At 42.6% G+C, this 19201-nt stretch overlaps 36 non-coding genes across 36 annotated transcripts; all 36 read left to right on the top strand.

Moving 5' to 3' along the window:
- The first annotated feature begins 255 nt into the window (after nt 1-255).
- Nucleotides 256-374, top strand: LOC140030667 (5S ribosomal RNA). Its single transcript, XR_011834585.1, has one exon. It is a non-coding gene; the product is annotated as a 5S ribosomal RNA (ribosomal RNA).
- Nucleotides 375-787: 413 nt separating this feature from the next.
- Nucleotides 788-906, top strand: LOC140030668 (5S ribosomal RNA). Its single transcript, XR_011834586.1, has one exon. It is a non-coding gene; the product is annotated as a 5S ribosomal RNA (ribosomal RNA).
- A 413-nt stretch (nt 907-1319) lies between these two features.
- On the top strand, nt 1320-1438 carry LOC140031448 (5S ribosomal RNA). The gene has a single exon (XR_011835370.1). It is a non-coding gene; the product is annotated as a 5S ribosomal RNA (ribosomal RNA).
- Nucleotides 1439-1853: 415 nt separating this feature from the next.
- On the top strand, nt 1854-1972 carry LOC113720058 (5S ribosomal RNA). Its single transcript, XR_003455176.1, has one exon. It is a non-coding gene; the product is annotated as a 5S ribosomal RNA (ribosomal RNA).
- A 411-nt stretch (nt 1973-2383) lies between these two features.
- LOC113720071 (5S ribosomal RNA) lies at nt 2384-2502 on the top strand. Its single transcript, XR_003455187.2, has one exon. It is a non-coding gene; the product is annotated as a 5S ribosomal RNA (ribosomal RNA).
- A 413-nt stretch (nt 2503-2915) lies between these two features.
- LOC113720069 (5S ribosomal RNA) lies at nt 2916-3034 on the top strand. Its single transcript, XR_003455186.2, has one exon. It is a non-coding gene; the product is annotated as a 5S ribosomal RNA (ribosomal RNA).
- A 415-nt stretch (nt 3035-3449) lies between these two features.
- Nucleotides 3450-3568, top strand: LOC140029920 (5S ribosomal RNA). The gene has a single exon (XR_011833835.1). It is a non-coding gene; the product is annotated as a 5S ribosomal RNA (ribosomal RNA).
- A 411-nt stretch (nt 3569-3979) lies between these two features.
- Nucleotides 3980-4098, top strand: LOC140030944 (5S ribosomal RNA). Its single transcript, XR_011834863.1, has one exon. It is a non-coding gene; the product is annotated as a 5S ribosomal RNA (ribosomal RNA).
- Nucleotides 4099-4512: 414 nt separating this feature from the next.
- LOC140031605 (5S ribosomal RNA) lies at nt 4513-4631 on the top strand. Its single transcript, XR_011835526.1, has one exon. It is a non-coding gene; the product is annotated as a 5S ribosomal RNA (ribosomal RNA).
- A 415-nt stretch (nt 4632-5046) lies between these two features.
- On the top strand, nt 5047-5165 carry LOC140031497 (5S ribosomal RNA). Its single transcript, XR_011835419.1, has one exon. It is a non-coding gene; the product is annotated as a 5S ribosomal RNA (ribosomal RNA).
- Nucleotides 5166-5577: 412 nt separating this feature from the next.
- On the top strand, nt 5578-5696 carry LOC113720079 (5S ribosomal RNA). Its single transcript, XR_003455195.2, has one exon. It is a non-coding gene; the product is annotated as a 5S ribosomal RNA (ribosomal RNA).
- Nucleotides 5697-6111: 415 nt separating this feature from the next.
- Nucleotides 6112-6230, top strand: LOC140029921 (5S ribosomal RNA). Its single transcript, XR_011833836.1, has one exon. It is a non-coding gene; the product is annotated as a 5S ribosomal RNA (ribosomal RNA).
- Nucleotides 6231-6641: 411 nt separating this feature from the next.
- Nucleotides 6642-6760, top strand: LOC113720083 (5S ribosomal RNA). Its single transcript, XR_003455198.2, has one exon. It is a non-coding gene; the product is annotated as a 5S ribosomal RNA (ribosomal RNA).
- Nucleotides 6761-7174: 414 nt separating this feature from the next.
- Nucleotides 7175-7293, top strand: LOC113722358 (5S ribosomal RNA). The gene has a single exon (XR_003456673.2). It is a non-coding gene; the product is annotated as a 5S ribosomal RNA (ribosomal RNA).
- Nucleotides 7294-7708: 415 nt separating this feature from the next.
- LOC140031498 (5S ribosomal RNA) lies at nt 7709-7827 on the top strand. Its single transcript, XR_011835420.1, has one exon. It is a non-coding gene; the product is annotated as a 5S ribosomal RNA (ribosomal RNA).
- A 412-nt stretch (nt 7828-8239) lies between these two features.
- On the top strand, nt 8240-8358 carry LOC113722347 (5S ribosomal RNA). Its single transcript, XR_003456668.2, has one exon. It is a non-coding gene; the product is annotated as a 5S ribosomal RNA (ribosomal RNA).
- A 415-nt stretch (nt 8359-8773) lies between these two features.
- On the top strand, nt 8774-8892 carry LOC140029923 (5S ribosomal RNA). The gene has a single exon (XR_011833837.1). It is a non-coding gene; the product is annotated as a 5S ribosomal RNA (ribosomal RNA).
- A 411-nt stretch (nt 8893-9303) lies between these two features.
- LOC113722329 (5S ribosomal RNA) lies at nt 9304-9422 on the top strand. The gene has a single exon (XR_011834864.1). It is a non-coding gene; the product is annotated as a 5S ribosomal RNA (ribosomal RNA).
- A 414-nt stretch (nt 9423-9836) lies between these two features.
- LOC140031606 (5S ribosomal RNA) lies at nt 9837-9955 on the top strand. The gene has a single exon (XR_011835527.1). It is a non-coding gene; the product is annotated as a 5S ribosomal RNA (ribosomal RNA).
- A 415-nt stretch (nt 9956-10370) lies between these two features.
- On the top strand, nt 10371-10489 carry LOC113722363 (5S ribosomal RNA). Its single transcript, XR_003456676.2, has one exon. It is a non-coding gene; the product is annotated as a 5S ribosomal RNA (ribosomal RNA).
- A 412-nt stretch (nt 10490-10901) lies between these two features.
- Nucleotides 10902-11020, top strand: LOC140031449 (5S ribosomal RNA). Its single transcript, XR_011835371.1, has one exon. It is a non-coding gene; the product is annotated as a 5S ribosomal RNA (ribosomal RNA).
- A 415-nt stretch (nt 11021-11435) lies between these two features.
- Nucleotides 11436-11554, top strand: LOC140030818 (5S ribosomal RNA). Its single transcript, XR_011834737.1, has one exon. It is a non-coding gene; the product is annotated as a 5S ribosomal RNA (ribosomal RNA).
- A 411-nt stretch (nt 11555-11965) lies between these two features.
- Nucleotides 11966-12084, top strand: LOC113722330 (5S ribosomal RNA). The gene has a single exon (XR_003456652.2). It is a non-coding gene; the product is annotated as a 5S ribosomal RNA (ribosomal RNA).
- A 414-nt stretch (nt 12085-12498) lies between these two features.
- LOC140031607 (5S ribosomal RNA) lies at nt 12499-12617 on the top strand. Its single transcript, XR_011835528.1, has one exon. It is a non-coding gene; the product is annotated as a 5S ribosomal RNA (ribosomal RNA).
- A 415-nt stretch (nt 12618-13032) lies between these two features.
- LOC140030819 (5S ribosomal RNA) lies at nt 13033-13151 on the top strand. Its single transcript, XR_011834738.1, has one exon. It is a non-coding gene; the product is annotated as a 5S ribosomal RNA (ribosomal RNA).
- Nucleotides 13152-13562: 411 nt separating this feature from the next.
- On the top strand, nt 13563-13681 carry LOC113722364 (5S ribosomal RNA). The gene has a single exon (XR_003456677.1). It is a non-coding gene; the product is annotated as a 5S ribosomal RNA (ribosomal RNA).
- A 414-nt stretch (nt 13682-14095) lies between these two features.
- On the top strand, nt 14096-14214 carry LOC113722351 (5S ribosomal RNA). The gene has a single exon (XR_011835529.1). It is a non-coding gene; the product is annotated as a 5S ribosomal RNA (ribosomal RNA).
- A 415-nt stretch (nt 14215-14629) lies between these two features.
- Nucleotides 14630-14748, top strand: LOC113722325 (5S ribosomal RNA). Its single transcript, XR_003456648.2, has one exon. It is a non-coding gene; the product is annotated as a 5S ribosomal RNA (ribosomal RNA).
- A 412-nt stretch (nt 14749-15160) lies between these two features.
- LOC140031527 (5S ribosomal RNA) lies at nt 15161-15279 on the top strand. The gene has a single exon (XR_011835449.1). It is a non-coding gene; the product is annotated as a 5S ribosomal RNA (ribosomal RNA).
- Nucleotides 15280-15695: 416 nt separating this feature from the next.
- On the top strand, nt 15696-15814 carry LOC140029924 (5S ribosomal RNA). The gene has a single exon (XR_011833838.1). It is a non-coding gene; the product is annotated as a 5S ribosomal RNA (ribosomal RNA).
- A 411-nt stretch (nt 15815-16225) lies between these two features.
- On the top strand, nt 16226-16344 carry LOC113722390 (5S ribosomal RNA). Its single transcript, XR_003456702.2, has one exon. It is a non-coding gene; the product is annotated as a 5S ribosomal RNA (ribosomal RNA).
- Nucleotides 16345-16758: 414 nt separating this feature from the next.
- On the top strand, nt 16759-16877 carry LOC140031579 (5S ribosomal RNA). The gene has a single exon (XR_011835500.1). It is a non-coding gene; the product is annotated as a 5S ribosomal RNA (ribosomal RNA).
- A 414-nt stretch (nt 16878-17291) lies between these two features.
- LOC140031450 (5S ribosomal RNA) lies at nt 17292-17410 on the top strand. Its single transcript, XR_011835372.1, has one exon. It is a non-coding gene; the product is annotated as a 5S ribosomal RNA (ribosomal RNA).
- Nucleotides 17411-17825: 415 nt separating this feature from the next.
- On the top strand, nt 17826-17944 carry LOC113722348 (5S ribosomal RNA). The gene has a single exon (XR_011834587.1). It is a non-coding gene; the product is annotated as a 5S ribosomal RNA (ribosomal RNA).
- Nucleotides 17945-18358: 414 nt separating this feature from the next.
- Nucleotides 18359-18477, top strand: LOC140029925 (5S ribosomal RNA). The gene has a single exon (XR_011833839.1). It is a non-coding gene; the product is annotated as a 5S ribosomal RNA (ribosomal RNA).
- A 411-nt stretch (nt 18478-18888) lies between these two features.
- On the top strand, nt 18889-19007 carry LOC140032145 (5S ribosomal RNA). Its single transcript, XR_011836070.1, has one exon. It is a non-coding gene; the product is annotated as a 5S ribosomal RNA (ribosomal RNA).
- Nucleotides 19008-19201: the final 194 nt, after the last annotated feature.

Raw genomic sequence — 19201 nt, forward strand, 5'->3', positions numbered from 1 at the left:
CGGATCGTCGCTCAAATTTGTCGGCGCAAGTGAATCACCGCAAGCGTGAAGAATTGATTTCATGATAATTTAGAGTTGCGGGACGAGGGAAAAAAATAGGGTGCAAATCAATAACAAAAAGAAATATAAAGTAAATAAATAAAAGGATAAGAGGAAAATGCTTGAATTGACGCTTAAAATTAATTTCGGTCTAGAAAAGCCACACTGTTTCGCAGCACGGGGTGGTTTAAAAGAATAAAGCGAAAGGAACATGGCGGGTGCGATCATACCAGCACTAGTGCACCGGATCCCATCAGAACTCCGAAGTTAAGCGTGCTTGGGCGAGAGTAGTACTAGGATGGGTGACCCCCTGGGAAGTCCTCGTGTTGCACCCCTCTCTTTTTTGTTTCGAAATCCAAATTTCTTATTCGTTCTTTATCCTGTAGTAATTTAGCTCCGTCGGAACGATTTCTTTATATTTTGCTTCTTGTCGAAGCATGAAGCGGGTCTGAAGGCGAGAGACAAATCAGGAACGGTACGGCTCGATCAAAGCCCGGATCGTCGCTCAAATTTGTCGGCGCAAATGTATCACCGCAAGCGTGAAGGATTGATTTCATGATAATTTAGAGTTGCGGAATGAGGGAAAAAAATAAGGTGCATATCAATAACAAAAAAAATGTAAAGTAAATAAATAAAAGGATAAGAGGAAAATGCTTGAATCGAAGCTTAAAATGAATTTCGGTCTAGAAAAGCCACACTGTTTCGCAGCACGGGGTGGTTTAAAAGAATAAAGCGAAAGGAACATGGCGGGTGCGATCATACCAGCACTAGTGCACCGGATCCCATCAGAACTCCGAAGTTAAGCGTGCTTGGGCGAGAGTAGTACTAGGATGGGTGACCCCCTGGGAAGTCCTCGTGTTGCACCCCTCTCTTTTTTGTTTCGAAATCCAAATTTCTTATTCGTTCTTTATCCTGTAGTAATTTAGCTCCGTCGGAACGATTTCTTTATATTTTGCTTCTTGTCGAAGCATGAAGCGGGTCTGAACGCGCGAGACAAATCAGGAACGGTACGGCTCGATCAAAGCCCGGATCGTCGCTCAAATTTGTCGGCGCAAATGTATCACCGCAAGCGTGAATGATTGATTTCATGATAATTTAGAGTTGCGGGATGAGGGAAAAAAATAAGGTGCAAATCAATAACAAAAAAAATATAAAGTAAATAAATAAAAGGATAAGAGGAAAATGCTTGTATTGACGCTTAAAATAAATTTCGGTCTAGAAAAGCCACACTGCTTTTCAGGACTGGGTAGTTTAAAGGAATAAAGCGAAAGGAAAATGGCGGGTGCGATCATACCAGCATTAATGCACCGGATCCCATCAGAACTCCGAAGTTAAGCGTGCTTAGGCGAGAGTAGTACTAGGATGGGTGACCCCCTGGGAAGTCCTCGTGTTGCACCCCTCTTTTTTTTGTTTCGAAATCCAAATTTCCTATTCGTTCTTTATCCTGTAGTAATTTAGCTCCGTCGGAACGATTGCTTTATATTTTGCTTCTTGTCGAAGCATGAAGGCGGGTCTGAAGGCGCGAGACAAATCAGGAACGGTATTGCTCGACCAAAGCCCGGATCGTCGCTCAAATTTGTCGGCGCAAGTGAATCACCGCAAGCGTGAAGAATTGATTTCATGATAATTTAGAGTTGCGGGACGAGGGAAAAAAATAGGGTGCAAATCAATAACAAAAAGAAATATAAAGTAAATAAATAAAACGATAAGAGGAAAATGCTTGAATTGACGCTTAAAATTAATTTCGGTCTAGAAAAGCCACACTGTTTCGCAGCACGGGGTGGTTTAAAAGAATAAAGCGAAAGGAACATGGCGGGTGCGATCATACCAGCACTAATGCACCGGATCCCATCAGAACTCCGAAGTTAAGCGTGCTTGGGCGAGAGTAGTACTAGGATGGGTGACCCCCTGGGAAGTCCTCGTGTTGCACTCTCATTTTTGTTTCGAAATCCAAATTTCCTATTCGTTCTTTATCCTGTAGTAATTTAGCTCCGTCGGAACGATTGCTTTATATTTTGCTTCTTGTCGAAGCATGAAGGGGGGTCTGAAGGCGCGACACAAATCAGGAACGGTACGGTTCGATCAAAGCCCGGATCGTCGCTCAAATTTGTGGGCGCAAATGTATCACCGCAAGCATGAAGGATTGATTTCATGATAATTTAGGGTTGCGGTATGAGGGAAAAAAATAAGGTGCATATCAATAACAAAAAAAATGTAAAGTAAATAAATAAAAGGATAAGAGGAAAATGCTTGAATCGAAGCTTAAAATGAATTTCGGTCTAGAAAAGCCACACTGTTTCGCAGCACGGGGTGGTTTAAAAGAATAAAGCGAAAGGAACATGGCGGGTGCGATCATACCAGCACTAGTGCACCGGATCCCATCAGAACTCCGAAGTTAAGCGTGCTTGGGCGAGAGTAGTACTAGGATGGGTGACCCCCTGGGAAGTCCTCGTGTTGCACCCCTCTCTTTTTTGTTTCGAAATCCAAATTTCTTATTCGTTCTTTATCCTGTAGTAATTTAGCTCCGTCGGAACGATTTCTTTATATTTTGCTTCTTGTCGAAGCATGAAGCGGGTCTGAACGCGCGAGACAAATCAGGAACGGTACGGCTCGATCAAAGCCCGGATCGTCGCTCAAATTTGTCGGCGCAAATGTATCACCGCAAGCGTGAATGATTGATTTCATGATAATTTAGAGTTGCGGGATGAGGGAAAAAAATAAGGTGCAAATCAATAACAAAAAAAATATAAAGTAAATAAATAAAAGGATAAGAGGAAAATGCTTGTATTGACGCTTAAAATAAATTTCGGTCTAGAAAAGCCACACTGCTTTTCAGGACTGGGTAGTTTAAAGGAATAAAGCGAAAGGAAAATGGCGGGTGCGATCATACCAGCATTAATGCACCGGATCCCATCAGAACTCCGAAGTTAAGCGTGCTTAGGCGAGAGTAGTACTAGGATGGGTGACCCCCTGGGAAGTCCTCGTGTTGCACCCCTCTTTTTTTTGTTTCGAAATCCAAATTTCCTATTCGTTCTTTATCCTGTAGTAATTTAGCTCCGTCGGAACGATTGCTTTATATTTTGCTTCTTGTCGAAGCATGAAGGCGGGTCTGAAGGCGCGAGACAAATCAGGAACGGTATTGCTCGACCAAAGCCCGGATCGTCGCTCAAATTTGTCGGCGCAAGTGAATCACCGCAAGCGTGAAGAATTGATTTCATGATAATTTAGAGTTGCGGGACGAGGGAAAAAAATAGGGTGCAAATCAATAACAAAAAGAAATATAAAGTAAATAAATAAAACGATAAGAGGAAAATGCTTGAATTGACGCTTAAAATTAATTTCGGTCTAGAAAAGCCACACTGTTTCGCAGCACGGGGTGGTTTAAAAGAATAAAGCGAAAGGAACATGGCGGGTGCGATCATACCAGCACTAATGCACCGGATCCCATCAGAACTCCGAAGTTAAGCGTGCTTGGGCGAGAGTAGTACTAGGATGGGTGACCCCCTGGGAAGTCCTCGTGTTGCACTCTCATTTTTGTTTCGAAATCCAAATTTCCTATTCGTTCTTTATCCTGTAGTAATTTAGCTCCGTCGGAACGATTGCTTTATATTTTGCTTCTTGTCGAAGCATGAAGGGGGGTCTGAAGGCGCGACACAAATCAGGAACGGTACGGTTCGATCAAAGCCCGGATCGTCGCTCAAATTTGTGGGCGCAAATGTATCACCGCAAGCATGAAGGATTGATTTCATGATAATTTAGGGTTGCGGTATGAGGGAAAAAAATAAGGTGCATATCAATAACAAAAAAAATATAAAGTAAATAAATAAAAGGATAAGAGGAAAAAGCTTGAATCGAAGCTTAAAATGAATTTCGGTCTAGAAAAGCCACACTGTTTCGCAGCACGGGGTGGTTTAAAAGAATAAAGCGAAAGGAACATGGCGGGTGCGATCATACCAGCACTAATGCACCGGATCCCATCAGAACTCCGAAGTTAAGCGTGTTTGGGCGAGAATAGTACTAGGATGGGTGACCCCCTGGGAAGTCCTCGTGTTGCACCCCTCTCTTTTTTGTTTCGAAATCCAAATTTCCTATTCGTTCTTTATCCTGTAGTAATTTAGCTCCGTCGGAACGATTGCTTTATATTTTGCTTCTTGTCGAAGCATGAAGGCGGGTCTGAAGGCGCGAGACAAATCAGGAACGGTACGGCTCGATCAAAGCCCGGATCGTCGCTCAAATTTGTCGGCGCAAATGTATCACCGCAAGCGTGAAGGATTGATTTCATGATAATTTAGAGTTGCGGGATGATGGAAAAAAATAAGGTGCAAATCAATAACAAAAAAAATATAAAGTAAATAAATAAAAGGATAAGAGGAAAATGCTTGAATTGACGCTTAAAATGAATTTCGGTCTAGAAAAGCCACACTGCTTCGCAGGACTGGGTAGTTTAAAGGAATAAAGCGAAAGAAAAATGGCGGGTGCGATCATACCAGCATTAATGCACCGGATCCCATCAGAACTCCGAAGTTAAGCGTGCTTAGGCGAGAGTAGTACTAGAATGGGTGACCCCCTGGGAAGTCCTCGTGTTGCACCCCTCTTTTTTTTGTTTCGAAATCCAAATTTCCTATTCGTTCTTTATCCTGTAGTAATTTAGCTCCGTCGGAACGATTGCTTTATATTTTGCTTCTTGTCGAAGCATGAAGGCGGGTCTGAAGGCGCGAGACAAATCAGGAACGGTATTGCTCGATCAAAGCCCGGATCGTCGCTCGAATTTGTCGGCGCAAATGTATCACCGCAAGCGTGAAGGATTGATTTCATGATAATTTAGAGTTGCGGGATGAGGGAAAAAAATAGTGTGCAAATCAATAACAAAAAAAAATATAAAGTAAATAAATAAAAGGATAAGAGGAAAATGCTTGAATTGAAGCTTAAAATGAATTTCGGTCTAGAAAAGCCACACTGTTTCGCTGCACGGGGTGGTTTAAAAGAATAAAGCGAAAGGAACATGGCGGGTGCGATCATACCAGCACTAGTGCACCGGATCCCATCAGAACTCCGAAGTTAAGCGTGCTTAGGCGAGAGTAGTACTAGGATGGGTGACCCCCTGGGAAGTCCTCGTGTTGCACCCCTCTCTTTTTTGTTTCGAAATCCAAATTTCCTATTCGTTCTTTATCCTGTAGTAATTTAGCTCCGTCGGAACGATTGCTTTATATTTTGCTTCTTGTCGAAGCATGAAGCGGGTCTGAAGGCGCAAGACAAATCAGGAACGGTACGACTCGATCAAAGCCCGGATCGTCGCTCAAATTTGTCGGCACAAATGTATCACCGCAAGCGTGAAGGATTGATTTCATGATAATTTAGAGTTGCGGGATGAGGGAAAAAAATAAGGTGCAAATCAATAACAAAAAAATATAAAGTAAATAAATAAAAGGATAAGAGGAAAATGCTTGTATTGACGCTTAAAATGAATTTCGGTCTAGAAAAGCCACACTGCTTTTCAGGACTGGGTAGTTTAAAGGAATAAAGCGAAAGGAAAATGGCGGGTGCGATCATACCAGCATTAATGCACCGGATCCCATCAGAACTCCGAAGTTAAGCGTGCTTAGGCGAGAGTAGTACTAGGATGGGTGACCCCCTGGGAAGTCCTCGTGTTGCACCCCTCTTTTTTTTGTTTCGAAATCCAAATTTCCTATTCGTTCTTTATCCTGTAGTAATTTAGCTCCGTCGGAACGATTGCTTTATATTTTGCTTCTTGTCGAAGCATGAAGGCGGGTCTGAAGGCGCGAGACAAATCAGGAACGGTATTGCTCGACCAAAGCCCGGATCGTCGCTCAAATTTGTCGGCGCAAGTGAATCACCGCAAGCGTGAAGAATTGATTTCATGATAATTTAGAGTTGCGGGACGAGGGAAAAAAATAGGGTGCAAATCAATAACAAAAAGAAATATAAAGTAAATAAATAAAAGAATAAGAGGAAAATGCTTGAATTGACGCTTAAAATTAATTTCGGTCTAGAAAAGCCACACTGTTTCGCAGCACGGGGTGGTTTAAAAGAATAAAGCGAAAGGAACATGGCGGGTGCGATCATACCAGCACTAATGCACCGGATCCCATCAGAACTCCGAAGTTAAGCGTGCTTGGGCGAGAGTAGTACTAGGATGGGTGACCCCCTGGGAAGTCCTCGTGTTGCACTCTCATTTTTGTTTCGAAATCCAAATTTCCTATTCGTTCTTTATCCTGTAGTAATTTAGCTCCGTCGGAACGATTGCTTTATATTTTGCTTCTTGTCGAAGCATGAAGGGGGGTCTGAAGGCGCGACACAAATCAGGAACGGTACGGTTCGATCAAAGCCCGGATCGTCGCTCAAATTTGTGGGCGCAAATGTATCACCGCAAGCATGAAGGATTGATTTCATGATAATTTAGAGTTGCGGTATGAGGGAAAAAAATAAGGTGCATATCAATAACAAAAAAAATATAAAGTAAATAAATAAAAGGATAAGAGGAAAAAGCTTGAATCGAAGCTTAAAATGAATTTCGGTCTAGAAAAGCCACACTGTTTCGCAGCACGGGGTGGTTTAAAAGAATAAAGCGAAAGGAACATGGCGGGTGCGATCATACCAGCACTAATGCACCGGATCCCATCAGAACTCCGAAGTTAAGCGTGTTTGGGCGAGAATAGTACTAGGATGGGTGACCCCCTGGGAAGTCCTCGTGTTGCACCCCTCTCTTTTTTGTTTCGAAATCCAAATTTCCTATTCGTTCTTTATCCTGTAGTAATTTAGCTCCGTCGGAACGATTGCTTTATATTTTGCTTCTTGTCGAAGCATGAAGGCGGGTCTGAAGGCGCGAGACAAATCAGGAACGGTACGGCTCGATCAAAGCCCGGATCGTCGCTCAAATCTGTCGGCGCAAATGTATCACCGCAAGCGTGAAGGATTGATTTCATGATAATTTAGAGTTGCGGGATGATGGAAAAAAATAAGGTGCAAATCAATAACAAAAAAAATATAAAGTAAATAAATAAAAGGATAAGAGGAAAATGCTTGAATTGACGCTTAAAATGAATTTCGGTCTAGAAAAGCCACACTGCTTCGCAGGACTGGGTAGTTTAAAGGAATAAAGCGAAAGAAAAATGGCGGGTGCGATCATACCAGCATTAATGCACCGGATCCCATCAGAACTCCGAAGTTAAGCATGCTTAGGCGAGAGTAGTACTAGAATGGGTGACCCCCTGGGAAGTCCTCGTGTTGCACCCCTCTTTTTTTTGTTTCGAAATCCAAATTTCCTATTCGTTCTTTATCCTGTAGTAATTTAGCTCCGTCGGAACGATTGCTTTATATTTTGCTTCTTGTCGAAGCATGAAGGCGGGTCTGAAGGCGCGAGACAAATCAGGAACGGTATTGCTCGATCAAAGCCCGGATCGTCGCTCGAATTTGTCGGCGCAAATGTATCACCGCAAGCGTGAAGGATTGATTTCATGATAATTTAGAGTTGCGGGATGAGGGAAAAAAATAGTGTGCAAATCAATAACAAAAAAAAATATAAAGTAAATAAATAAAAGGATAAGAGGAAAATGCTTGAATTGAAGCTTAAAATGAATTTCGGTCTAGAAAAGCCACACTGTTTCGCTGCACGGGGTGGTTTAAAAGAATAAAGCGAAAGGAACATGGCGGGTGCGATCATACCAGCACTAGTGCACCGGATCCCATCAGAACTCCGAAGTTAAGCGTGCTTAGGCGAGAGTAGTACTAGGATGGGTGACCCCCTGGGAAGTCCTCGTGTTGCACCCCTCTCTTTTTTGTTTCGAAATCCAAATTTCCTATTCGTTCTTTATCCTGTAGTAATTTAGCTCCGTCGGAACGATTGCTTTATATTTTGCTTCTTGTCGAAGCATGAAGCGGGTCTGAAGGCGCAAGACAAATCAGGAACGGTACGACTCGATCAAAGCCCGGATCGTCGCTCAAATTTGTCGGCACAAATGTATCACCGCAAGCGTGAAGGATTGATTTCATGATAATTTAGAGTTGCGGGATGAGGGAAAAAAATAAGGTGCAAATCAATAACAAAAAAATATAAAGTAAATAAATAAAAGGATAAGAGGAAAATGCTTGTATTGACGCTTAAAATGAATTTCGGTCTAGAAAAGCCACACTGCTTTTCAGGACTGGGTAGTTTAAAGGAATAAAGCGAAAGGAAAATTGCGGGTGCGATCATACCAGCATTAATGCACCGGATCCCATCAGAACTCCGAAGTTAAGCGTGCTTAGGCGAGAGTAGTACTAGGATGGGTGACCCCCTGGGAAGTCCTCGTGTTGCACCCCTCTTTTTTTTGTTTCGAAATACAAATTTCCTATTCGTTCTTTATCCTGTAGTAATTTAGCTCCGTCGGAACGATTGCATTATATTTTGCTTCTTGTCGAAGCATGAAGACGGGTCTGAAGGCGCGAGACAAATCAGGAACGGTATTGCTCGACCAAAGCCCGGATCGTCGCTCAAATTTGTCGGCGCAAGTGAATCACCGCAAGCGTGAAGAATTGATTTCATGATAATTTAGAGTTGCGGGACGAGGGAAAAAAATAGGGTGCAAATCAATAACAAAAAGAAATAAAAAGTAAATAAATAAAAGAATAAGAGGAAAATGCTTGAATTGACGCTTAAAATTAATTTCGGTCTAGAAAAGCCACACTGTTTCGCAGCACGGGGTGGTTTAAAAGAATAAAGCGAAAGGAACATGGCGGGTGCGATCATACCAGCACTAATGCACCGGATCCCATCAGAACTCCGAAGTTAAGCGTGCTTGGGCGAGAGTAGTACTAGGATGGGTGACCCCCTGGGAAGTCCTCGTGTTGCACTCTCATTTTTGTTTCGAAATCCAAATTTCCTATTCGTTCTTTATCCTGTAGTAATTTAGCTCCGTCGGAACGATTGCTTTATATTTTGCTTCTTGTCGAAGCATGAAGGGGGGTCTGAAGGCGCGACACAAATCAGGAACGGTACGGTTCGATCAAAGCCCGGATCGTCGCTCAAATTTGTGGGCGCAAATGTATCACCGCAAGCATGAAGGATTGATTTCATGATAATTTAGAGTTGCGGTATGAGGGAAAAAAATAAGGTGCATATCAATAACAAAAAAAATATAAAGTAAATAAATAAAAGGATAAGAGGAAAAAGCTTGAATCGAAGCTTAAAATGAATTTCGGTCTAGAAAAGCCACACTGTTTCGCAGCACGGGGTGGTTTAAAAGAATAAAGCGAAAGGAACATGGCGGGTGCGATCATACCAGCACTAATGCACCGGATCCCATCAGAACTCCGAAGTTAAGCGTGTTTGGGCGAGAATAGTACTAGGATGGGTGACCCCCTGGGAAGTCCTCGTGTTGCACCCCTCTCTTTTTTGTTTCGAAATCCAAATTTCCTATTCGTTCTTTATCCTGTAGTAATTTAGCTCCGTCGGAACGATTGCTTTATATTTTGCTTCTTGTCGAAGCATGAAGGCGGGTCTGAAGGCGCGAGACAAATCAGGAACGGTACGGCTCGATCAAAGCCCGGATCGTCGCTCAAATCTGTCGGCGCAAATGTATCACCGCAAGCGTGAAGGATTGATTTCATGATAATTTAGAGTTGCGGGATGATGGAAAAAAATAAGGTGCAAATCAATAACAAAAAAAATATAAAGTAAATAAATAAAAGGATAAGAGGAAAATGCTTGAATTGACGCTTAAAATGAATTTCGGTCTAGAAAAGCCACACTGCTTCGCAGGATTGGGTAGTTTAAAGGAATAAAGCGAAAGAAAAATGGCGGGTGCGATCATACCAGCATTAATGCACCGGATCCCATCAGAACTCCGAAGTTAAGCGTGCTTAGGCGAGAGTAGTACTAGAATGGGTGACCCCCTGGGAAGTCCTCGTGTTGCACCCCTCTTTTTTTTGTTTCGAAATCCAAATTTCCTATTCGTTCTTTATCCTGTAGTAATTTAGCTCCGTCGGAACGATTGCTTTATATTTTGCTTCTTGTCGAAGCATGAAGGCGGGTCTGAAGGCGCGAGACAAATCAGGAACGGTATTGCTCGATCAAAGCCCGGATCGTCGCTCGAATTTGTCGGCGCAAATGTATCACCGCAAGCGTGAAGGATTGATTTCATGATAATTTAGAGTTGCGGGATGAGGGAAAAAAATAGTGTGCAAATCAATAACAAAAAAAAATATAAAGTAAATAAATAAATGGATAAGAGGAAAATGCTTGAATTGAAGCTTAAAATGAATTTCGGTCTAGAAAAGCCACACTGTTTCGCTGCACGGGGTGGTTTAAAAGAATAAAGCGAAAGGAACATGACGGGTGCGATCATACCAGCACTAGTGCACCGGATCCCATCAGAACTCCGAAGTTAAGCGTGCTTAGGCGAGAGTAGTACTAGGATGGGTGACCCCCTGGGAAGTCCTCGTGTTGCACCCCTCTCTTTTTTGTTTCGAAATCCAAATTTCCTATTCGTTCTTTATCCTGTAGTAATTTAGCTCCGTCGGAACGATTGCTTTATATTTTGCTTCTTGTCGAAGCATGAAGCGGGTCTGAAGGCGCAAGACAAATCAGGAACGGTACGACTCGATCAAAGCCCGGATCGTCGCTCAAATTTGTCGGCACAAATGTATCACCGCAAGCGTGAAGGATTGATTTCATGATAATTTAGAGTTGCGGGATGAGGGAAAAAAATAAGGTGCAAATCAATAACAAAAAATTATAAAGTAAATAAATAAAAGGATAAGAGGAAAATGCTTGTATTGACGCTTAAAATGAATTTCGGTCTAGAAAAGCCACACTGCTTTTCAGGACTGGGTAGTTTAAAGGAATAAAGCGAATGGAAAATGGCGGGTGCGATCATACCAGCATTAATGCACCGGATCCCATCAGAACTCCGAAGTTAAGCGTGCTTAGGCGAGAGTAGTACTAGGATGGGTGACCCCCTGGGAAGTCCTCGTGTTGCACCCCTCTTTTTTTTGTTTCGAAATCCAAATTTCCTATTCGTTCTTTATCCTGTAGTAATTTAGCTCCGTCGGAACGATTGCTTTATATTTTGCATCTTGTCGAAGCATGAAGGCGGGTCTGAAGGCGCGAGACAAATCAGGAACGGTATTGCTCGATCAAAGCCCGGATCGTCGCTCAAATTTGTCGGCGCAAATGTATCACCGCAAGCGTGAAGGATTGATTTCATGATAATTTAGAGTTGCGGGATGAGGGAAAAAAATAGGTTGCAAATCAATAACAAAAAAAAATATAAAGTAAATAAATAAAAGGATAAGAGGAAAATGCTTGAATTGAAGCTTAAAATGAATTTCGGTCTAGAAAAGCCACACTGTTTCGCAGCACGGGGTGGTTTAAAAGAATAAAGCGAAAGGAACATGGCGGGTGCGATCATACCAGCACTAGTGCACCGGATCCCATCAGAACTCCGAAGTTAAGCGTGCTTGGGCGAGAGTAGTACTAGGATGGGTGACCCCCTGGGAAGTCCTCGTGTTGCACTCTCATTTTTGTTTCGAAATCCAAATTTTCTATTCGTTCTTTATCCTGTAGTAATTTAGCTCCGTCGGAACGATTGCTTTATATTTTGCTTCTTGTCGAAGCATGAAGGGGGGTCTGAAGGCGCGACACAAATCAGGAACGGTACGGTTCGATCAAAGCCCGGATCGTCGCTCAAATTTGTGGGCGCAAATGTATCACCGCAAGCATGAAGGATTGATTTCATGATAATTTAGAGTTGCGGTATGAGGGAAAAAAATAAGGTGCATATCAATAACAAAAAAAATATAAAGTAAATAAATAAAAGGATAAGAGGAAAAAGCTTGAATCGAAGCTTAAAATGAATTTCGGTCTAGAAAAGCCACACTGTTTCGCAGCACGGGGTGGTTTAAAAGAATAAAGCGAAAGGAACATGGCGGGTGCGATCATACCAGCACTAATGCACCGGATCCCATCAGAACTCCGAAGTTAAGCGTGTTTGGGCGAGAATAGTACTAGGATGGGTGACCCCCTGGGAAGTCCTCGTGTTGCACCCCTCTCTTTTTTGTTTCGAAATCCAAATTTCCTATTCGTTCTTTATCCTGTAGTAATTTAGCTCCGTCGGAACGATTGCTTTATATTTTGCTTCTTGTCGAAGCATGAAGGCGGGTCTGAAGGCGCGAGACAAATCAGGAACGGTACGGCTCGATCAAAGCCCGGATCGTCGCTCAAATTTGTCGGCGCAAATGTATCACCGCAAGCGTGAAGGATTGATTTCATGATAATTTAGAGTTGCGGGATGATGGAAAAAAATAAGGTGCAAATCAATAACAAAAAAAATATAAAGTAAATAAATAAAAGGATAAGAGGAAAATGCTTGAATTGACGCTTAAAATGAATTTCGGTCTAGAAAAGCCACACTGCTTCGCAGGACTGGGTAGTTTAAAGGAATAAAGCGAAAGAAAAATGGCGGGTGCGATCATACCAGCATTAATGCACCGGATCCCATCAGAACTCCGAAGTTAAGCGTGCTTAGGCGAGAGTAGTACTAGAATGGGTGACCCCCTGGGAAGTCCTCGTGTTGCACCCCTCTTTTTTTTGTTTCGAAATCCAAATTTCCTATTCGTTCTTTATCCTGTAGTAATTTAGCTCCGTCGGAACGATTGCTTTATATTTTGCTTCTTGTCGAAGCATGAAGGCGGGTCTGAAGGCGCGAGACAAATCAGGAACGGTATTGCTCGATCAAAGCCCGGATCGTCGCTCGAATTTGTCGGCGCAAATGTATCACCGCAAGCGTGAAGGATTGATTTCATGATAATTTAGAGTTGCGGGATGAGGGAAAAAAATAGTGTGCAAATCAATAACAAAAAAAAATATAAAGTAAATAAATAAAAGGATAAGAGGAAAATGCTTGAATTGAAGCTTAAAATGAATTTCGGTCTAGAAAAGCCACACTGTTTCGCTGCACGGGGTGGTTTAAAAGAATAAAGCGAAAGGAACATGACGGGTGCGATCATACCAGCACTAGTGCACCGGATCCCATCAGAACTCCGAAGTTAAGCGTGCTTGGGCGAGAGTAGTACTAGGATGGGTGACCCCCTGGGAAGTCCTCGTGTTGCACTCTCATTTTTGTTTCGAAATCCAAATTTTCTATTCGTTCTTTATCCTGTAGTAATTTAGCTCCGTCGGAACGATTGCTTTATATTTTGCTTCTTGTCGAAGCATGAAGGGGGGTCTGAAGGCGCGACACAAATCAGGAACGGTACGGTTCGATCAAAGCCCGGATCGTCGCTCAAATTTGTGGGCGCAAATGTATCACCGCAAGCATGAAGGATTGATTTCATGATAATTTAGAGTTGCGGTATGAGGGAAAAAAATAAGGTGCATATCAATAACAAAAAAAATATAAAGTAAATAAATAAAAGGATAAGAGGAAAAAGCTTGAATCGAAGCTTAAAATGAATTTCGGTCTAGAAAAGCCACACTGTTTCGCAGCACGGGGTGGTTTAAAAGAATAAAGCGAAAGGAACATGGCGGGTGCGATCATACCAGCACTAATGCACCGGATCCCATCAGAACTCCGAAGTTAAGCGTGTTTGGGCGAGAATAGTACTAGGATGGGTGACCCCCTGGGAAGTCCTCGTGTTGCACCCCTCTCTTTTTTGTTTCGAAATCCAAATTTCCTATTCGTTCTTTATCCTGTAGTAATTTAGCTCCGTCGGAACGATTGCTTTATATTTTGCTTCTTGTCGAAGCATGAAGGCGGGTCTGAAGGCGCGAGACAAATCAGGAACGGTACGGCTCGATCAAAGCCCGGATCGTCGCTCAAATTTGTCGGCGCAAATGTATCACCGCAAGCGTGAAGGATTGATTTCATGATAATTTAGAGTTGCGGGATGATGGAAAAAAATAAGGTGCAAATCAATAACAAAAAAAATATAAAGTAAATAAATAAAAGGATAAGAGGAAAATGCTTGAATTGACGCTTAAAATGAATTTCGGTCTAGAAAAGCCACACTGCTTCGCAGGACTGGGTAGTTTAAAGGAATAAAGCGAAAGAAAAATGGCGGGTGCGATCATACCAGCATTAATGCACCGGATCCCATCAGAACTCCGAAGTTAAGCGTGCTTAGGCGAGAGTAGTACTAGAATGGGTGACCCCCTGGGAAGTCCTCGTGTTGCACCCCTCTTTTTTTTGTTTCGAAATCCAAATTTCCTATTCGTTCTTTATCCTGTAGTAATTTAGCTCCGTCGGAACGATTGCTTTATATTTTGCTTCTTGTCGAAGCATGAAGGCGGGTCTGAAGGCGCGAGACAAATCAGGAACGGTATTGCTCGATCAAAGCCCGGATCGTCGCTCGAATTTGTCGGCGCAAATGTATCACCGCAAGCGTGAAGGATTGATTTCATGATAATTTAGAGTTGCGGGATGAGGGAAAAAAATAGTGTGCAAATCAATAACAAAAAAAAATATAAAGTAAATAAATAAAAGGATAAGAGGAAAATGCTTGAATTGAAGCTTAAAATGAATTTCGGTCTAGAAAAGCCACACTGTTTCGCTGCACGGGGTGGTTTAAAAGAATAAAGCGAAAGGAACATGACGGGTGCGATCATACCAGCACTAGTGCACCGGATCCCATCAGAACTCCGAAGTTAAGCGTGCTTAGGCGAGAGTAGTACTAGGATGGGTGACCCCCTGGGAAGTCCTCGTGTTGCACCCCTCTCTTTTTTGTTTCGAAATCCAAATTTCCTATTCGTTCTTTATCCTGTAGTAATTTAGCTCCGTCGGAACGATTGCTTTATATTTTGCTTCTTGTCGAAGCATGAAGCGGGTCTGAAGGCGCAAGACAAATCAGGAACGGTACGACTCGATCAAAGCCCGGATCGTCGCTCAAATTTGTCGGCACAAATGTATCACCGCAAGCGTGAAGGATTGATTTCATGATAATTTAGAGTTGCGGGATGAGGGAAAAAAATAAGGTGCAAATCAATAACAAAAAAATATAAAGTAAATAAATAAAAGGATAAGAGGAAAATGCTTGTATTGACGCTTAAAATGAATTTCGGTCTAGAAAAGCCACACTGCTTTTCAGGACTGGGTAGTTTAAAGGAATAAAGCGAAAGGAAAATTGCGGGTGCGATCATACCAGCATTAATGCACCGGATCCCATCAGAACTCCGAAGTTAAGCGTGCTTAGGCGAGAGTAGTACTAGGATGGGTGACCCCCTGAGAAGTCCTCGTGTTGCACCCCTCTTTTTTTTGTTTCGAAATACAAATTTTCCTATTCGTTCTTTATCCTGTAGTAATTTAGCTCCGTCGGAACGATTGCATTATATTTTGCTTCTTGTCGAAGCATGAAGACGGGTCTGAAGGCGCGAGACAAATCAGGAACGGTATTGCTCGACCAAAGCCCGGATCGTCGCTCAAATTTGTCGGCGCAAGTGAATCACCGCAAGCGTGAAGAATTGATTTCATGATAATTTAGAGTTGCGGGACGAGGGAAAAAAATAGGGTGCAAATCAATAACAAAAAGAAATATAAAGTAAATAAATAAAAGGATAAGAGGAAAATGCTTGAATTGACGCTTAAAATTAATTTCGGTCTAGAAAAGCCACACTGTTTCGCAGCACGGGGTGGTTTAAAAGAATAAAGCGAAAGGAACATGGCGGGTGCGATCATACCAGCACTAATGCACCGGATCCCATCAGAACTCCGAAGTTAAGCGTGCTTGGGCGAGAGTAGTACTAGGATGGGTGACCCCCTGGGAAGTCCTCGTGTTGCACTCTCATTTTTGTTTCGAAATCCAAATTTCCTATTCGTTCTTTATCCTGTAGTAATTTAGCTCCGTCGGAACGATTGCTTTATATTTTGCTTCTTGTCGAAGCATGAAGGCGGGTCTGAAGGCGCGAGACAAATCAGGAACGGTACGGCTCGATCAAAGCCCGGATCGTCGCTCAAATTTGTCGGCGCAAATGTATCACCGCAAGCGTGAAGGATTGATTTCATGATAATTTAGAGTTGCGGAATGAGGGAAAAAAATAAGGTGCATATCAATAACAAAAAAAATGTAAAGTAAATAAATAAAAGGATAAGAGGAAAATGCTTGAATCGAAGCTTAAAATGAATTTCGGTCTAGAAAAGCCACACTGTTTCGCAGCACGGGGTGGTTTAAAAGAATAAAGCGAAAGGAACATGGCGGGTGCGATCATACCAGCACTAATGCACCGGATCCCATCAGAACTCCGAAGTTAAGCGTGTTTGGGCGAGAATAGTACTAGGATGGGTGACCCCCTGGGAAGTCCTCGTGTTGCACCCCTCTCTTTTTTGTTTCGAAATCCAAATTTCCTATTCGTTCTTTATCCTGTAGTAATTTAGCTCCGTCGGAACGATTGCTTTATATTTTGCTTCTCGTCGAAGCATGAAGGCGGGTCTGAAGGCGCGAGACAAATCAGGAACGGTACGGCTCGATCAAAGCCCGGATCGTCGCTCAAATTTGTCGGCGCAAATGTATCACCGCAAGCGTGAAGGATTGATTTCATGATAATTTAGAGTTGCGGAATGAGGGAAAAAAATAAGGTGCATATCAATAACAATAAAAATGTAAAGTAAATAAATAAAAGGATAAGAGGAAAATGCTTGAATCGAAGCTTAAAATGAATTTCGGTCTAGAAAAGCCACACTGTTTCGCAGCACGGGGTGGTTTAAAAGAATAAAGCGAAAGGAACATGGCGGGTGCGATCATACCAGCACTAATGCATCGGATCCCATCAGAACTCCGAAGTTAAGCGTGTTTGGGCGAGAATAGTACTAGGATGGGTGACCCCCTGGGAAGTCCTCGTGTTGCACCCCTCTCTTTTTTGTTTCGAAATCCAAATTTCCTATTCGTTCTTTATCCTGTAGTAATTTAGCTCCGTCGGAACGATTGCTTTATATTTTGCTTCTTGTCGAAGCATGAAGGCGGGTCTGAAGGCGCGAGACAAATCAGGAACGGTACGGCTCGATCAAAGCCCGGATCGTCGCTCAAATTTGTCGGCGCAAATGTATCACCGCAAGCGTGAAGGATTGATTTCATGATAATTTAGAGTTGCGGGATGAGGGAAAAAAATAAGGTGCAAATCAATAACAAAAAAAATATAAAGTAAATAAATAAAAGGATAAGAGGAAAATGCTTGTATTGACGCTTAAAATGAATTTCGGTCTAGAAAAGCCACACTGCTTTTCAGGACTGGGTAGTTTAAAGGAATAAAGCGAATGGAAAATGGCGGGTGCGATCATACCAGCATTAATGCACCGGATCCCATCAGAACTCCGAAGTTAAGCGTGCTTAGGCGAGAGTAGTACTAGGATGGGTGACCCCCTGGGAAGTCCTCGTGTTGCACCCCTCTTTTTTTTGTTTCGAAATCCAAATTTCCTATTCGTTCTTTATCCTGTAGTAATTTAGCTCCGTCGGAACGATTGCTTTATATTTTGCATCTTGTCGAAGCATGAAGGCGGGTCTGAAGGCGCGAGACAAATCAGGAACGGTATTGCTCGATCAAAGCCCGGATCGTCGCTCAAATTTGTCGGCGCAAATGTATCACCGCAAGCGTGAAGGATTGATTTCATGATAATTTAGAGTTGCGGGATGAGGGAAAAAAATAGGTTGCAAATCAATAACAAAAAAAAATATAAAGTAAATAAATAAAAGGATAAGAGGAAAATGCTTGAATTGAAGCTTAAAATGAATTTCGGTCTAGAAAAGCCACACTGTTTCGCAGCACGGGGTGGTTTAAAAGAATAAAGCGAAAGGAACATGGCGGGTGCGATCATACCAGCACTAGTGCACCGGATCCCATCAGAACTCCGAAGTTAAGCGTGCTTGGGCGAGAGTAGTACTAGGATGGGTGACCCCCTGGGAAGTCCTCGTGTTGCACCCCTCTCTTTTTTGTTTCGAAATCCAAATTTCCTATTCGTTCTTTATCCTGTAGTAATTTAGCTCCGTCGGAACGATTGCTTTATATTTTGCTTCTTGTCGAAGCATGAAGCGGGTCTGAAGGCGCGAGACAAATCAGGAACGGTACGGCTCGATCAAAGCCCGGATCGTCGCTCAAATTTGTCGGCGCAAATGTATCATCGCAAGCGTGAAGGATTGATTTCATGATAATTTAGAATTGCGGGATGAGGGAAAAAAATAAGGTGCAAATCAATAACAAAAAGAAATATAAAGTAAATAAATAAAAGGATAAGAGGAAAATGCTTGAATTGACGCTTAAAATTAATTTCGGTCTAGAAAAGCCACACTGATTCGCAGGACGGGGTATTTTAAAAGAATAAAGCGAAAGGAACATGGCGGGTGCGATCATACCAGCACTAATGCACCGGATCCCATCAGAACTCCGAAGTTAAGCGTGCTTGGGCGAGAGTAGTACTAGGATGGGTGACCCCCTGGGAAGTCCTCGTGTTGCACTCTCATTTTTGTTTCGAAATCCAAATTTCCTATTCGTTCTTTATCCTGTAGTAATTTAGCTCCGTCGGAACGATTGCTTTATATTTTGCTTCTTGTCGAAGCATGAAGGCGGGTCTGAAGGCGCGAGACAAATCAGCAACGGTACGGTTCGATCAAAGCCCGGATCGTCGCTCAAATTTGTGGGCGCAAATGTATCACCGCAAGCATGAAGGATTGATTTCATGATAATTTAGAGTTGCGGGATGAGGGAAAAAAATAAGGTGCAAATCAATAACAAAAAAAATATAAAGTAAATAAATAAAAGGATAAGAGGAAAATGCTTGAATTGACACTTAAAATGAATTTCGGTCTAGAAAAGCCACACTGCTTCGCAGGACTGGGTAGTTTAAAGGAATAAAGCGAAAGGAAAATGGCGGGTGCGATCATACCAGCATTAATGCACCGGATCCCATCAGAACTCCGAAGTTAAGCGTGCTTAGGCGAGAGTAGTACTAGAATGGGTGACCCCCTGGGAAGTCCTCGTCTTGCACCCCTCTTTTTTTTGTTTCGAAATCCAAATTTCCTATTCGTTCTTTATCCTGTAGTAATTTAGCTCCGTCAGAACGATTGCTTTATATTTTGCTTCTTGTCGAAGCATGAAGGCGGGTCTGAAGGCGCGAGACAAATCAGGAACGGCATTGCTCGATCAAAGCCCGGATCGTCGCTCAAATTTGTCGGCGCAAATGTA

Source organism: Coffea arabica, chromosome 11e, assembly GCF_036785885.1.
Source record: "Coffea arabica cultivar ET-39 chromosome 11e, Coffea Arabica ET-39 HiFi, whole genome shotgun sequence".
Classification (NCBI taxonomy): Eukaryota; Viridiplantae; Streptophyta; class Magnoliopsida; order Gentianales; family Rubiaceae; genus Coffea; species Coffea arabica.